The 16,822-nt window shown below is 44.7% G+C and overlaps 1 protein-coding gene across 1 annotated transcript in view; it reads left to right on the top strand.

Moving 5' to 3' along the window:
• The first annotated feature begins 242 nt into the window (after positions 1-242).
• Positions 243-16,822, top strand: part of RAB7A (RAB7A, member RAS oncogene family) — a 28,408-nt gene continuing 11,828 nt past the window's right edge. The window contains exon 1 of the mRNA XM_006130878.3: positions 243-388. The gene's annotated coding sequence lies outside the window, so the exon portion shown is untranslated. The remainder of the gene's footprint in view (positions 389-16,822) is intronic.

Consider the following 16,822-nt stretch of genomic DNA (forward strand, 5'->3'; position numbering starts at 1 on the left):
TCCCGTGGCTACCCTGGGCTGCAGACGGCGAACCGCAGCCAGTGGGAGCCATGAGGCTCTGTGGCTGCAAAGTAAACAAACCAGAGTGGCCCGGTAGAATCTTTCTCAGAATGCTCGGAGGCGCCACAGCACGCAGCCTGGCATCCAAGATGGCCACCTAGATGACGCCAAGGCGGGCGTGCTTGGACGTGTGACGCGGCAACTGCACTCCCCCCCGCCTACCCTGTGCGTGCTGACGTTACAGCACCGAATGGTCCCGTGACCGGAAGCTGGCGCGGGATAGGCGGAAGTGAAAGCAGGGAGGCTGTTTGGCCCCATTAAAGCGGAGTCGAAGGCAGCAGTGGAGGTAGCGAGGCTTGGAGCTCGTGTCGCGGGGCTGCTGAGCGTGGTGAGTGGCCGGCTTGGCGATGTGGGGCTCTCTCCTTCCCTGGGCTGGGTTGTGGCCTGCTGCTCCCCTGGCGGCTCGGGACTTGGGCGGGGGCGAAAGGGGGGGAAGGGTCTGTGGCTTGGCGGAGGTAGCGGGCGCTTGGCGGGGTCTGCGTGGTGGGCAGCTGCTTGGTGGGGGCGGAGAACGTAGGCCCGGCGCTGCGAAGGAGGCTGCTCGCCGGGGCCGGCGGGCGGCAGCTGCTCTCGCAAGTGCCCTGAGGCTGGGGGAGGGAGGAAAAGGCAGCCGGCTCCACCCTAGTCCCCCTGAGGAGGGGGAGGTAGTAGATCCCGGTGTCTGGGACTAAAGCGAGAGGAGGGGCTCTAGGAGGAGGTGGCAGCGGGGCTCCTCCCTTGTTGGAGTAGGAGGGGGAGCGGCTCTGTGAGGAGGGGCCTTTTCTTTCCAGTTGCGGGGACTAAATGGGGTGGGGAGGAGGCGTTGATGGACCCGGAAAATTGTTCCTTTGTGTCTTATCCTGTGCCAGAGAATGGGGCTCTTCCTTGTTAGTGGGATTTGCATCGAGAGCTCACTGAGTTAGGGAGGCATTGTGTGTAAGGATTGGGATGGGTTTAAGATTTTTCTTTCCTCCTGCCCTCATCTATATGTAACAATGATGCTTTCATAATGCTTCAGAGTAGCTAGTAAAAGCTGATGTTTTGAATATAAAGCTTTCCTGGTCGATGTGGATGTTTTCTTCTAAGGAAGAGGCCATTCCTTCAGCCTCTCTAGTTGCCTGTAGTCAGGTGCATTGACCTGATATGAAAATCAGTAAGAGCTCAAGTAGAAATGATAAAGTTTCTGATGGAGATTTGTCACCCACCTTTTGTGCTTGGGTTTATGCAAACTCTGAAGAATGGGGGTGGGTGGGGGGGGGGGGGAGAACAGCTAGAGGCTAGGAATATCCCTAAGTTTTTTTTTTTTTCAGAAAAAACTACTATAATTTGAAATATTATTCAGTGTAATCAGTGGATATAATTAACTTACTAGCAGACTGCACTTAGTCCAGTTAATAACAGGATAACATAGGCAACTGAAAAGACTGGCAGTTATTGCGCAAGTAACTTCTTTGCATGCATAAGGACTGAGTCAGTGGGAAGAATTAAATTTGATGCTAAGATGCTGTAGGCTGTAATCAGCTCTTATGCCTTTAAAAAGGCTAACCATTGCTATCCTGATTAATTAAAAAGCTAAGTTAAGGAGGGATTTCAATATTTTTCTAACTGCTAGCAGAGGTGATGTATTGGTTTAGCTGTATTTTAAAATAGTTCTGATTATACTGACTTCTTACAACCTTGAGGTAAGACATAAACTTGAGTCATAGGCCAAGTTTAATTTTGTCTTTCATGATTCTTCAAAAACTTGTCCTGGTGGAACAGAGCTGCTAAACCTATGAAGGACTGCATGGGCAAACATGTAAATAAACACAAGGTTTTACAAATTCCTCCCAGACAAGCAGGAAGTTCAATGCTAAGATCTGTTTTGTTGCTAACAATTTGGAACATGGGTAACAAATAGTAGCAGTCCACTACTACACCACTCACTACTACACAACTCTTCTGTGCTATGCAAATTGCAAGTCAACATCTTACACCTGATAATATAGATGGGGATTATGAAGTACGTGACCCAGCTTGCTCTACTAGAGTTAGCTGACTTCATTTGTCTGGTTATGGCTTTAACTTGGAATGCCTGTTTGCCACTAAGACCACTAGCATTTAATAAAATAAAAAAAGTCCTGCAGCACCTGAGACTAACAGATGGTATTATGCACTTTTGTGGGCATATCCAAAGCTCATACCATCTGCAGCACCTTAGATAAATAAAAAAAAAACCAATAGTCCTACTTTTTTGTTAAACTTTCAGTTACAGACTGAAGTATTTGATAAAACAGTTTCTTGGCTAATATTCTCCAGGCAGCCATATTGAAGTGCAACTCTTTTATAATCTGGAATGAAGTTTGTTTAAAGTAGGTAGACTACTGTGTTCACTGTTTTTTAAATCTGTGGTTCTATGCCATGCCCTCAGTCAGGAAAAACTCTCATTCTGTCTTTCCCTTGTGACTTCAGCAGCTGACTAAACACATGACTTGCTATCCACAAACTAATAATACTTTGTCTAGATTTGGTGGATCAAGTTCAGAATTCAAAGGGTCTTCATTATGACTTATTTCCTAATGTAATAAATTCTTAGGCATTCAAAGTGTAATCTCAAACTTCTCTTCTACATGTGCTGTTATATTCTAGTACAGAAAGTACAAGATTGGGTTAAACTGTAATTACCAAAATAAGCAGAACTGCTTTCAAGAAGCCCTACAGCAGTACAGTTTTCTCCACTAATCTGCTGCAGAATCTAGTATCTAAAAACCTTCCTAAATTATCAGCTAGGTCAGGAAATGCTTCTCAGACTCAATATAACTGTTTTTGTTTCTAGAGAACTAATCTACAAAGATGCTTAAGGCGGGACAATAGATATTGTAAAGCATGGCTTAAAACACTTGAACTCTAATATAATTGGGCACATTGAGACTGCTCTGAAATACAATTCTAACTAGCTTCTCCATAGCTTTCTTTTTTGGTAAGTCAAAGTGGCTTCTGTTGCTTAAGCCTATTTGCTTTTGGACTGCACTCAAATGTCCAAGGAGAAGAGTGGTTTTGGACTCTGAACTTCAGTAGCAGAACTTATAAGAGTTTCATGCTGTTTGAGATTTACCTGTCAGCAGAATAAATTTATGGGCAAAACATGACTTTGGGGAAGTCCTTTCTTATTCGAAACTATAAGACTGTGCCTCTGTTTTGGGGAAGAGGGGAGTTTTCTAGGGAGAGCTGAACAGTGACTGCAGAATATTTGTAGATAGTTTCACTGCATGGCATTAAACATATTACCCCTGGAGTGGTATAAAAATCCCATTATATAGGGAGCATATAAGATTGCCCACTTCACTACTGTTAAGGCAGTTGATTTGACAATCCCAAATCATTTCAAAGTAGGTGGCCTACAGAGCCTGATCTAAAACAAAAGATTAAGGAACATGGCAAAGGATGCCACCATACTACATGAGAGAATTACTGATCCTCCAGAATGGTAGTGGATTGCTGTGTAGCAGGATGTCAAACTTCAGCCTGTAGTCAAAAGCCCAATCTCTGTAAAATATACACTATTTTAAGAAGGCTGTTCTGGAATCCACTTTGTTAAACTGCACATCTTTAACAAACATACCTTAAGAAAACAGGCCTGGTCAAGATCTTAAAAGTCCAGCATAGCCGTGGCCAACATAGCTGGGTAGGAGGTGGAGAATATGCTGACGTTACATACAGAGTAGCCATAGGTCAGTGGAGACATTTTAGCTAACTGCTTCTGTTGGGGGGAGACTGTCATTTTTTTTCAATGATAGGGTAAACTGAAGGGGTTTTTCCAAACTAGATGGACTATTCTGTAGTAAAAGCAGTCTTTATACTGTAATGTACAATATAGACTTTATCCTAAATAAGGCTGTCTACTTCAGGCTTTATTGGCAAAATTTGGCATCTTATCAATGGGTCACATTACCAGTGGCAGAATTGTTTAAAAAAAAATCTCAGGGCTGTGACTTGCAGAAAGTAACTCTTCCCACCTCTCCCTAAAACACTTGCTTTCATTATGCAGCCAAAGTAGGAAACGTCAAGAGACAAGAGAGGAGGAAGAGTGGTGCAATCACTGGTATAGTGGTAGCTTAGGTACAAGATTTTGAACTTGCATGATTGACAGAAGCCATAGTGCATAAATGGCAGTGCACAATAGACAACATAGTATGTGTTTCAGTGGTAGTACTAATTTTCAGGCATTGACTTCAGTTAAACTATGCCCTAATCTGGCTGTCTGGAGGAAAATCTTTGAGGAACAGGCCCTTTACATGTGAATATGCTACATGTAAAACATTCTGATTTCTAGTCTAAACACAACACTGTATTCTTAATCACTGGCTACTAGCTTTGGTCTTCTAAAACAATGGTCTGTCTTATCTGCCTCTCATCAGACTAAATTTAATTTTCCACTTTTTAAGAACAGGGCTCATGAAGTGTTAAATTAGTCCTGTTGATAAGCTACTACTAGCATGTAGCAAAATGCTGCCATATGACATCTTTAAAACAGTTGGAAGCATGACTTATTAGTAGGGCTGTTAACTGTTTACACAGATATACCTGTAACCACAAAGTCCACTGTTGCATGTCCATACATGGGGGCAGGCTTTTAAGCTGGCTCTCCTTGGGCACTGATTCCTGCCTGCTGCCCCAGTGTGGGGCGGGGGGGGAGGGGGAAATGGCAGCTCCAGTACACACAGGGAGCTGGCTTGCATGTACCAGTCCCTGTCTGCACCCCCCACACTGCTGTCTCTATCAGAGGCAGAAGCATGGGGGTGGTGGCTCTACTGGAGCCAGTGCTCAAGCCACCAGCACTGGCTCCTCCACCTTCTCTCTCTCCCCGCCCCCCCCCCCCCCCCCCCCCCCGCCGCCGCCTCTGATACAGAGGCAGCAAGAGGGAGTGCATAGTCATAGGATTAACAGACAAGCCCAGGCTTATCAATTAGCCTGTGATCAGTTACACAATTAACATCTCTATTTATTAGACCTGCAAACAAGTGCATTTCAAAACCTAGTCAAGACAGCATGCTTGTACATTAATGCAATATGCTGCTTAGAAAATAGAGTGTAGGGATATCGTTCATCATGGTAGGTTTTTTCCTTTCCTGATCTCTAATTCAGACACCTGGTTTTTTTGTGCTTTCTTGAGCAAGCAGCTCTTAAGGTTCAATTTGTTGCTGCATTTTCTGCTCAGTAAAGATCTGACTTGGTGATGTCATTGTTGCTGTTAGCTTGGTGTTCCTGTGAGACTGCTCCATCGCTTTGACCGCCTGGAATGAAGTTCCATGCATGAGGCAAGGTGTTTCTCAAATAGTGCTTGTGTGTGTGTGTGTGTGTGTGTATATATATATACACACACACACACACACTCTCTCTCTCTCTCTCACAGTGATGGTAAGGAAAGGCTTGTCAAGGTAAGAGAAGTACTAGTTTATAGCTAATGTCATGACCTTGGGTTTTGTCCCTGGAGAACCTATTCTTAGGGAGCACTAGCTATTAGTATAACGAACTTCATCAATGCAGCTTTCAAGTGAGACAAGTACAGTAAATCTAGTACAAAACTGCAACATATATCCCTCCTATGAGCTGTTGGGCTTGGTAAAAGCATGAATATTTTTTGCTTGTGCATTTACATCAAGGGCTTTTTCATGTTGATTACCTAACTCTTTATGGCAACAAATTGTCTCGGACAGTTGTCGTCATAGCAGTTGAGTTTCTGTGTCTTACTGCAACATTGCCAGTAGCTAAAGACCAATTTTTTGAGTAACAGGGCCTCACCACAGATAATGGAGGCATAAGACACAGGTCCAGAAGATGAAACTGGTACATATCTCACTTCACACTTTCAGCTGCCTGTCTTCAGCCTCTTGCACTGCAACAGGGAGTCAGCTCTGCTAGCGGCATGTCCCCACATTATGGCATTGATATTTGAAAGTTTTCAGGTTCTTGCAAATGTTTGACCCAGGCTTAGTCATCTGAGTCCTAGGAGAATCCATAACTCTCTGCTCAGGGGATCCTCGGAGTGACTAATTCAACATTTTTTGTAGCTATACTTGTAGCTTTCTCTAGGATTTGATGCATGCACACTATTTCATTCCCTATTAATAGTAATAGCTGAAATTCCTCTTGATTTGAGGAGCATACGTATTTTTGCATTGCTGACAAATAGTGGCTGTGTTTCTCCCAGAAAAATCAGCAGCTCAACAAACCGGGAGTGTAGATTTCAGCCGGTCGCTCAGTGCACCCCATTCACTGGTGCATGTGTGGTGTAGGATGGCGAGTAGCTCTCGCCACAGTTTGTTGAGCCCTGATTATCAGTATCTGTTGTACAGGTTCTTAGATATAGTTAATAACATGTCTTTGTACTGTTTAAAGAAGAAAACCAAATATGAAGAGAAGTGGCTAGCTATTTGTTCTTAGATAAGAACAAGATGCCTTCTGTTATGGCTGGGTCTCAATCAAGTCCCATTTAACTAAATATTATGCCTCCCCTAGCTCTGGCTTAATACTACAGTAATTCCCCTTGTTCAAGTGACTAAGAGCAGGACTTCTGTAGAACACACATGAAATACAGCAAGGGTAGACAAAATTTAATGTGCTGTCTACATCCGATGCTATCAGTTTGTGAAGTAAGACTCCAAAGTAGAGGAAACTAAAGGAAAATACTCACTAGTAAATTATACACTTGTTTCTAGACAGACTCCTCTCCTGTAATTTTTTTTGGAGGGGGGGGGGGGCAATATGGTGAGTGACTTAAAGGTAACATGAGGAGTCAGTGCCCAGACCTGTCAGTGTTCATCGCTGGTGGGTCTGAGCACTTTATTTGCTTTGGGAACAATGATCAGATCTTCGTAATGTCTGCCTTGTAATGTCTTTGAGGCTTTCTTGGAAAGCCTTTGGAGACTTCTCTGCCCTTGAACAGTCCAAATATATAAACTCATGGGCCTGAGTCAAACTGGGCGTGAGGGGGAATAACTCTTCTTCCTCCCTGCCACCACCTTGTGCAGTCAGGTTTCACTACTCTAGTTCTCCAGTCATCTATGGTTGAATGCTACTCTTAAGATAGACAACTCATGTGTGTCATGAGGAGGCCCAAATGGGTGTTACTGTGCTTGCTATTTGTAGCCTAGAGGTTAAATAGAACTTTCCTCTGTAATACTTCCACTGTTAAAGTACTATGAAGTGAAGCAATCAAGAGGCTACACTTTGCAACACGTTGAACACTGAACTCCCAATTCTCTCTGGAGTCAGCCCTCAACTCAAACTTTCCTACAGTTAACCTCTTCTAGCGGAAACTCATTTTGACATGAATAAAATGTCAGGTGGTGAGTAGGGACGTTAAATTGTGATTAATCAGGTAATCAAATAGTTGATGGAATTTCTACAATGACTCAACTAATTTAAAAGGTGGGGTGCCTGCTACCCCTGCTGTGGCTATGTAGTTTAAATGTAGTAGGAGCTGGGTGCACAGCAGCCAGGTTCTTACTACACTTAAGTCAGAACTGCAGCAGTCAGGGATCCAGTGTGCGTGGGGACTGCTTCAGTCACTGCTCGTGCCAGGTCTCATGCTGCACTTCTGCCTTTCAAGTATAAGCCACCAGACTCTTACTACCTTTAAGCGGCAGAGGTACAGTGCCTCTGCACCACCCCACCCCCCCACAACCATGGAGGTGGCACTGAGGGGAAACCAGCTTTTAAGATGGCTTTCCCAGCTCCTGCTCTCTCCTCCCCTGCTGCCTTGATATAAAGGCAGCAGGGGGAGATATGCAAGCAGAGTGCCCAATAAGCCTAGGCTTATCGTGTAGTCTACTTTGACTACTTTTACATCCCTAGTGGTGAGTACTAATGTCTTGTGTAGGGTAAGCAAGAGGGTTAAAATAGGTATGGTTCTGCAGCCTTACCTAATCTAGAAAGGAATGGGGGATTATCCTATTTTATATGGTAGTAATAAATAGTAGTGTAAGCAAGACCCAGTGGTTCTCCAGTTCTCAGGGTACATCTCAGATCCATCCTTGAATAGATAAGGGCTCAATTCTGAAGTTAATTTAGTGTTTGGTCTTGATTCAGTCACCTTTGGGGCTTGTCCATCTGAGGAAGTAATACTACTAGATCAAGCTAAAGTATGTAGTTAAACAGTTTAACCTTCATAATTCCCACATAGGTGCTTATTCCAGTATGAGTGACTGTTTTGTCTGTGGGGAAGAAGCTAAACCCAAGAAGGCCACCCTTGTATTGCAATAAGTGACCACATGGGATTTATACTGGTAAATCTTCCTGCGTAGAGAACACCATTTACAGTAACCCTGCCTCAGAGCCTTGTCTCCTGGGATCCAGAAATGCCATCTTGTAGGAAGCTGTTCCCTCAAGTACTAGGGAGAAGAGTTTTGTACAATACCCATTGAAGCAAAGAAGGTATTGGGGGGAGGGGGGGAGAAATGGAAGATTTCACTGGTATTTGATCTCATTCAGTATTCTGGGGGAGGACTAAGGAGCAGGAGGAAAATGTCGCCAGCATGGCAGTATACTGTGAAAGGACACTGCTGGTGAGGAAGCTGATGTTAGGAAATTTAGGTTTAAACGGGTCCTTTTGGGGATCAAGGATAGGGATGGGGATAAAATAGGGGAAGTTCATGACTCTTCAGAAGGAGCAATTTCATAGGCTTGGTTTTTAATACCAAAGGATCACAGTCAAGAACTTTGTGGGTATCAGGCAAGGCTGACTTAATAGCACTTGCTTCCACAAGGAGAGAGTTTCAGGTGATTAAACCTGCTGAGCCCACACATGATGCTGTAATCTCAGGCTGTGCAACAGCCTGAGCCAAGCACTGTTCCTATGGACACCAAAGGGAGGGAGCGATGGGAGTAGGGGAAAACACTGCCAGGAGGAAACAAATGTAGTCAGCAGTCTGACTCGACATATAGAAACAAATCTCCTGACCAATGGACACCTGCCTACATTAGCCTGTAAATGGGAGTTTTACCTTTTTAGCAAGACATCAGATTACATATTTAGTTTCTTGGGTGGACAAATCACTAGTCAATTTCACTTCTCATTTCAGTATTGCAGTTTTTATAGAATCTCCAGATTTCTCCTGTTTGCAAACACTTCTATTGAACTTGAACCTCAAGATCTGATTTTTAGATTAATGTCCCTCAGACTGCCAGATGCGCATACGCTTTCACTTGTCCACAATCCATATGGTTAAGATTTTTGTCTTGGTTATTTTAATAGGTCACAGGCTATAAGCTTGTTTATTGCCTGACTTATCAACAAATTTTATTAAAAACTGGGGAGGGGGGGCTGATGGGGATGATGGATAAAGCCCAGGCAGAAGGAGGATTAGAACATGAGTCCCACAGTGTATAGGGAAGGGGATCCAGCATCTTCCATTCAGTGGCTAGGCATAAAAATTCATTTTCTGAATTGCACAATCTCTGGCCTCTGACACTTATTCTTAATCCTCAATTTTTAAACATTTGTTACTCAGTAGTACAGCATTGTTTGACTCTGAAATAACTTTAACTGAGCACAAATATGTTAATGTTAACCCAGCCAAGCTATACTTGAAGGGTAGCAGAAGATAAAATTGAGGCATTGTATAACTTTGGTTCTAAATCTTTCACAACTTTGGAAACTCGACTAAGCATCTCAGAAGTTGAGAGGCCCCCCTCAGACACAAATTTTGCCCAGGCAAGTGGCAGTGTGAACCTTTTGACTGTAAAGGAAGACATGTGCTTCTTCCAACAACACACCCACTGCTTGTAGGGGGTGGAAATATTTGTCATATTTGACAGTGGAACTGTCTTCATACTGCCAAACTTCTAGTGACATGGCCATGTCACTAAAAGCTGTGCAGTGTAGATAAAGCTTAACTAATCTCAGGCTCTGTCCTCCAAATCTGTAAACTTCAAATCCTAGGTGTCACTTACAGGGCTCTGATCTCCTAGCTGATTAATCCATAGGCTTCACCTTGAGGCCTCTTAGGCCACAGCTTTAGTCCCCCCATGCAGCTCTTTTAATCTTTGCATGTCTTGACCTTCTTAAACTGTAGTTTCTCCAAAATGTTTTGCTTCTGAAGTGGATCTTAAAGTCAGTGTATATGCAGGGCTACTTTATCTACTTAACATCTCAGTTAATCTGATAGACCTGACTAGTAGACTGTCAGGCTGAAGAAGTGGGCTGTGCCCACACAAGCTCATGATACCATCTACATGTTTTTAGTCTATAAAGTGCTGCCAGATCTTTTGTTTAAGTTTATCCTGTAGAGTAACTCAGCTACTCCCTGAGGCTATTTATGGACAGTGGATGACAACTGACACTCTTCTCCCAAGGTGGCTTTTTGATTGCTTTGTCCTCTTGCTCTCTAGTCTTCCAGCCCAGCAAAGCAGTCTTGCAACTCCTGGCACCTGGAAGTAAGCCATTGTACTGTTCTCCTGGGGGTGTACAGTGAACCCTCGCTACTTCGCGGTTCGACTATCGCGGATTCACGACTTCGCGGACTTTTTTCATTACATTATGTATATACGTGAATCCGCGATGGTCGAACCGCGAAGTAGCGGTTACCAAAACTTTAAAAAGCCTCCGGGGAAGCCGGCGGGGGGGCATCCCAGGCGCGCCTGGGCTGCTCCCCCGCCGGAGCCCCTCCGCGGCTTTCAAAGCCTCCTTTGAAAGCCTCCGGGGAAGCCGGCGGAGCTTCCCCGGAGCTTCCCCGGAGGCTTTGAAAGCCGCGGAGGGGCTCCGGCGGGGGAGCAGCCCAGGCGCGCCTGGGATGCCCCCCCGCCGGCTTCCCCGGAGGCTTTGAAAGCCGCGGAGGGGCTCCGGCGGGGGAGCAGCCCAGGCGCGCCTGGGATGCCCCCCCGCCGGCTTCCCCCGAGGCTTTGAAAGCCGCGGAGGGGCTCCGGCGGGGGAGCAGCCCAGGCGCGCCTGGGATGCCCCCCCGCCGGCTTCCCCGGAGGCTTTGAAAGCCGCGGAGGGGCTCCGGCGGGGGAGCAGCCCAGGCGCGCCTGGGATGCCCCCCCGCCGGCTTCTCCCGAGGCTTTGAAAGCCGCGGAGGGGCTCCGGCGGGGGAGCAGCCCAGGCGCGCCTGGGATGCCCCCCCGCCGGCTTCCCCGGAGGCTTTGAAAGCCGCGGAGGGGCTCCGGCGGGGGAGCAGCCCAGGCGCGCCTGAGATGCCCCCCCGCCGGCTTCCCCCGAGGCTTTGAGGATCCTACTTCTACTTCGCGGATTTTCATCTATCGCGGTCGGGTTTGGAACCTATCTACCGCGATAAACGAGGGTTCACTGTAAGTTGCTTTCCTGCTTGCTTTCTCCTGTGTTCCCTGTCCTCCCTCCCCAATTAAGCTAGCTTAATGTGTTTGTACAGGAAAGTCTCAATATGTAACTTTAATATTTGTATATTGGTTTTGTATATTGGTATTGTATAGCAGTTCCATTTATGATTTTGCAAGTACCAATGTTTGTATACAATTATTTACCATCTCTCAACTATCGAAACAGTATAGTGAATCAAGCCCCTTCCTGGTAAAGCAGGAACATTTTAAAGTAAATGTGAATACTCCATGCCCCCCTCTTCCCAAGGAACTTGCTAGCTACTTGCAAGTAATCCCCCTGGGACCCTTGAAAAAGCTAAGATTTAGCATGTTGCATTGCATCTTTTCTGGCTATTGAGTCAACATAGCACCCTCTAGTTAATAAATAAACCCTCCCACTAACATGTCTTGCTTACCAGCATTTCAAGATGTCTGGAAACTGATTCTAAACCACCTGAAGATTGCAGAGTAGTTTTTAATCATCTCTCCCCAAAAAAGTACACTGATCACATTGATCAGTCAGTTTCTCACAGGTCAACTAGTGCTAGCTGCTCATTTGCATCCCTGAGTGTCTAATCCTGAGGAGTCTAATCTGAACAAGATGTTGGCTGCTCTCTATTTTCAGTCTTCTCCTTAGGCTGACTATTTCTTCTTTTGGGACTGGTTCTCCCACTCATTGGGATCTGGAAGCGCACTAAAGGGAACAAGATGGATGGGTAGCAGTGTTGATGATCTCTGAAATACTCAGTTAAAATGTGGCCCATAGGTTTAAGTTAAGGTTCTTTAACTTTTGGTGACACTTCATCAATCTCCTGCAAATATGCTTGATATCTTTTTCTACTTCTCATCAAGGGGTCTATTCAAGTCCTAATTGGTTTCAATAGGACTTAGTGTCCTTGTCACAGTTCACTTAAAATGCTATTAATATGCCTATAATTTGGGAGAATTTATCATGCATCTGATCGTAGCACTAACAGATCTGATGGGAAGATACCATCTATTTGCCTAGTAGAGGCTAGGGGTGTAATCTATTAACCAGTGGCCCAGTCTGGAGCAGCTCTCTGCCCATGAGATCTTGTTACATGCTGTTAAACAACATAAACAGTTTAACTGACTAAACTGGATTTTTCACCTCTAGTGGAGGCATCCTCTGAGGTGCAGAGGAAGGTAGTGAGCTCATCCAGGATGGAACTAGGTTCTTGTTTGTCTTAAAGTAGTATATTTCAAAGACACTGGAGGCTATTTTCTCATCTCTTGGCTGTTCCCAGCAAGGTAGTTTTTGTCTAAAACAACTGTTTGGATGGTGAAGTGTTCCTTAAATTATAGGGAAACAGTACTTGATTTTTAAGGAGCACTTCACCATCCAAACAGATATTAACTAACTTCAATGTGAACAACTCAAACCTCCTAAAGAAATGTTCATCTTTACAGTACTTATGCAATTCTAATGGCGCACTTGATCTCCCTTATGGGACAGGTAACTTCTAATGATGATGCCTGAAAGGTACTTACAGATCTATGGAAGGTATTTCCTTAACATGCTAGCAAGAAGTATTTTGATTTGTGGACCTCTAGACCATGTTCTCAAGGTAGCCTATAATCCACTTAATAGGACTGCATGCACAGGTGACTCAGATCTCTGGCCAAGCAAACATTCCTTGACCCTAATGTCTGAGTTACAGCCTTGCTTATTCTGTTGACTAATATTTAACTGAGATGCCAATCAGCTGCATCAATCATATCACCACAATCTGCTCATTCACTTAGATTTCTTGTGTTAAACTCTACTTATGGCATAAACTAGATTGGTCATAAAGGATCGTGTTCATCCCAAAAGCATGGGTCAGGTTAGCTGTTAATGTTTAACAAGCAACTAGTTAATTCAGCCACTAAATTGCTTCATCTCAAACTCCTCTGGTTCACACAAACCACCTAACATGATTGAATCCTGCCACAATGTGTGGAGGTCAAGATTGTTCATTTCACACTGGATATCAGAACTAGATTTGATGGTAGCTGTTTTTTGAACAGCTGAACTTCAGATGTAATGTTGTTCACCAAAGGCCTCAATTTGCAATGAGTGGCATGTGTTGAACCTACATTGGACTTGACTTCTGACAGCACACCTCAGAATAGAAAAGGGCGCTTCAGTTAACCCATCAACTTGAAATATTAAATTCATGAGCAGCTGCAGTCTCAGCTACCTGCTTACACAGATTTCTTGCTAAAAATGTCTGTTTACAATATTTCATGGAAGGTGACCAGGCCTCTGGATAACTTGTCTCTTCTAGAACGCAGTAGTAGGAAACTGCATCATGTAATGTGACTGAACACTGCTTCAGTACCATGGGTGTCCAGTTAACTTAAACACTGATACAGAATAAAAGATACTAATGACAATTTTTTTGTGCAAAATGTCTAACACATTTCTTGAAGTGATACTCAAGCTAAACAAAACCACCTGAAGATTGTAATGTGACATGATGGGGCTGAGGGGGTAGGCTAAGGTGTTTTCCATACCATTACTCCTGGAATGGAGGAGTTGCAACACAACCTCACATGTATCGCTTACTGAAATGCTAACTTCTAATAACATGGCATGATTCTCAGTTACTCTGCTACTGGGAATCTGTTTGGTCAAAGATACCATAGTATTCCCCTACATGAGCAGAGGTGTTTGCCCTGTTAGCCTTGCTGATATGGCCAAGATTAGGGATGTGAATGACTAGTCAATTACCCATAAGCATTGGCTTATTGGATAGTAGTCAACCAGGGTGTCAACTGTGTTCTAGCATATAACCCACAGGTTATGCAAAGTTTGACCAAACCCCTCCTCCCTCCCTCCCTGCCTCTTCTCTTTCCCACTCCTCTCTTCTTTCCCCCCCCCCCCCCCCCCCCACCCCACCCCCAGCTCTACTTGTCTGCATGTTATACATGGTTTGTTTGGCGCTTTTTTTACTGAAAGTACAGGAAGACCTGACTGACCTGATAAAAGCAGCATATTTTAATTGGAGGCAGTGATGTTAAAATTAAGTTAGAATTTTACTGTGCAACTAGTAAAATATATGGTAAAACCATCCTCACATTGTCATAAAATACATGAGTTAATTCATTCTGATTGCTGCTGGCGCTGATTCTAGTATTCTCCTCAGCTTCTGAGTTTTCAAGACTTTCATCATAGTTGCTGTCTCGAAACACCTCCATTAAATCCATAACCAAGGCTAGATGAGCTTCAGTGACAGTTGACATCTGGTACCAAATCAGACTGTCGTAGTTGGATTCAGAGCTAGAAGAGTCAGTCGGGAAGAATTTCACATTTATGGAACCCAATGTGAATAGTAGCTGGTTTTATTTTGTCCCAAGCAGCCAAAACCTATTTGCATGTAAGTTGCACAGTGCTGTCGACCTGCCAGAGTGAGTGTTCCCCATTTGTCCTCCAATTGTCCCATTCCTCTCAGATGAAGCATTTGAATGGGTGGCTGACAGTCACATCAAATAGCTGCAACTTGCAGGTCAGTCCACCTGGAATTGAGGATATGTGCACCCACGGCATTTGTTTCTGAACTGAAACTTCTTTGTGGGTGGCCAAGAAATCTAAAACCAGTAAGATCTAGGATTAAAACCACCTTTTTGGTACACAAACAGCTGTCTGGCCATGTCTTTGTAACATCTGTGTTCATCCAGCCCTTTCTGTTGAAAGCCTCTTCCCTAGAATGACATTAGTAACTTTTCCAGAAACTACCTCTTTCAGGAGTCTGATTTTTATCTTGTGTACCCCAGGCTTCATCTCACTTCAATAATTCACTTCTAGAATTAGACACAACCAATTGAATTAAACATTGTGCTTTTCAGTCCTAATCTAGAGCTGTATAAAGAAGTCTGTATGAATTTCTACTTGTACTGACTTCTAGTGCTCATTATGTAGCATGTAGTAAAACCAGGCAAATGCCTAGATGAGTTAATGTATTACTCTGGAAGACCTCTGCATACCCATACCCTTGGTTGAGAATCCCTGGTCTGGGGAGATATAGCCTCTTCCCAGTAGTACAAGGCAGAATCATCACAGTGTACATTACACCTTAGACTACTATAAGGATTATTGATGGTTTTGAGGGACTGGCCTGTCTTTCTGCATGTGTCCATCCAATTGATGATCAAATAACTTGGCCTCTCAAAATAACTTTCACTTATGGGGTGTCTTTAAACAAAGTTAAAACAGCTGTTGGATAGTTCCATAGCAGTCAAACTCATCCTATGAGTTCTGATTTTTTTTTTCAAGAGATGCCAATGATACAACTTCACGTGAATTGGCTAGCCAGGCAAGGAACAGTGGCGTTCTGGTTTGAGGGAGCACTAGAAAACACTACAGAAATCAGTATGGCTTTTAGTAGTCTGGGAGGAGGGGGAACTTCCTGAGGCTTTTCCAGCATTCAAGACTTTTTGTTTAGACTACCACTAGGTAGATTTGAGCAGAAATGAATGTTGCTGTCTGTCTTGGGCTTAGTCTACACCATTTCCCAGTTATTTGGCCATGGAACCCTTTTCAACTTTTCAGAATGTCAAGGAACCCCCTAGGTTTGTAAAGCAAAAAAGGGAACCCACCAATGGATGAAAATCATTCCTCCCCCTTTGAGGGCCCCCCTCCTCTCCATCACTTGCTATAACCACCCCTTATACACTCTCACTGGGTTGAGACAGGAGGTGCAGGCTCTGGGGTGGGAATGAGGGATTTGGGTGTGGAAAGGAGTTAAGTGCAAGCTCTGGGAGGGAATTTGGATGCAGGAGAAGGGGATGTTGGCTCAGAGGTGGCTCTAGGCTGCGGAGTGTTGGGCTCAGGTGGATGGTTGGGGTGCTGAACAAGTCACAGGCTTGTGGATGTGAGGGTGTGGGAGTTCAGGTTGAATAGGAGAGGGGCAAGGAGGCTGTGAGTATGATGGGCTCAGGACACTTATGATGTGTGGATGATGCAGGAATGTTGTGGCAGAAGACTGAGGATGTGGGGATGCAGGAGTTTAGGGATGTAAGAGGCTCAGGACAGGGTTCCAATGTATGATCGGCTCAGACTTGGGGTCAGGTGGTGCAGGAGTGTTATGATGCTGCAGTGAGATGGGGATTTGGCCCCAATTGGGAGCATGTTGGCCAGGCTTCATTTTTAAATGCTAAAAACCTTTTGAGTCGACACTGTCTTTGAGAGGGGCGGGGAACCTGTTTTGAGCCAAGGGTCATGGGGCCACACAAGTGAGATACAAAAAAACCTCCAAATCCCCCAAGCCTCACTAATGTGGTCCCAACTGTGCTGGTGGGGGGGCAGGGTGCTAGTTGGGCTGGGGAGAGGGTGCTGCTGGGTGGCAGGATGCTGGCACGGGGCAGGATGCTGAGGTCAGGGACATGGTCTAGCAGGGTCTGGGGACAGGGTCCTGCAGTGGATGGTAGGGTGAGTGGCAGGAGTGGTGGGGACCAGGTCCTGGGG

This window comes from Pelodiscus sinensis, chromosome 11 (genome assembly GCF_049634645.1).
Source record: "Pelodiscus sinensis isolate JC-2024 chromosome 11, ASM4963464v1, whole genome shotgun sequence".
Classification (NCBI taxonomy): Eukaryota; Metazoa; Chordata; order Testudines; family Trionychidae; genus Pelodiscus; species Pelodiscus sinensis.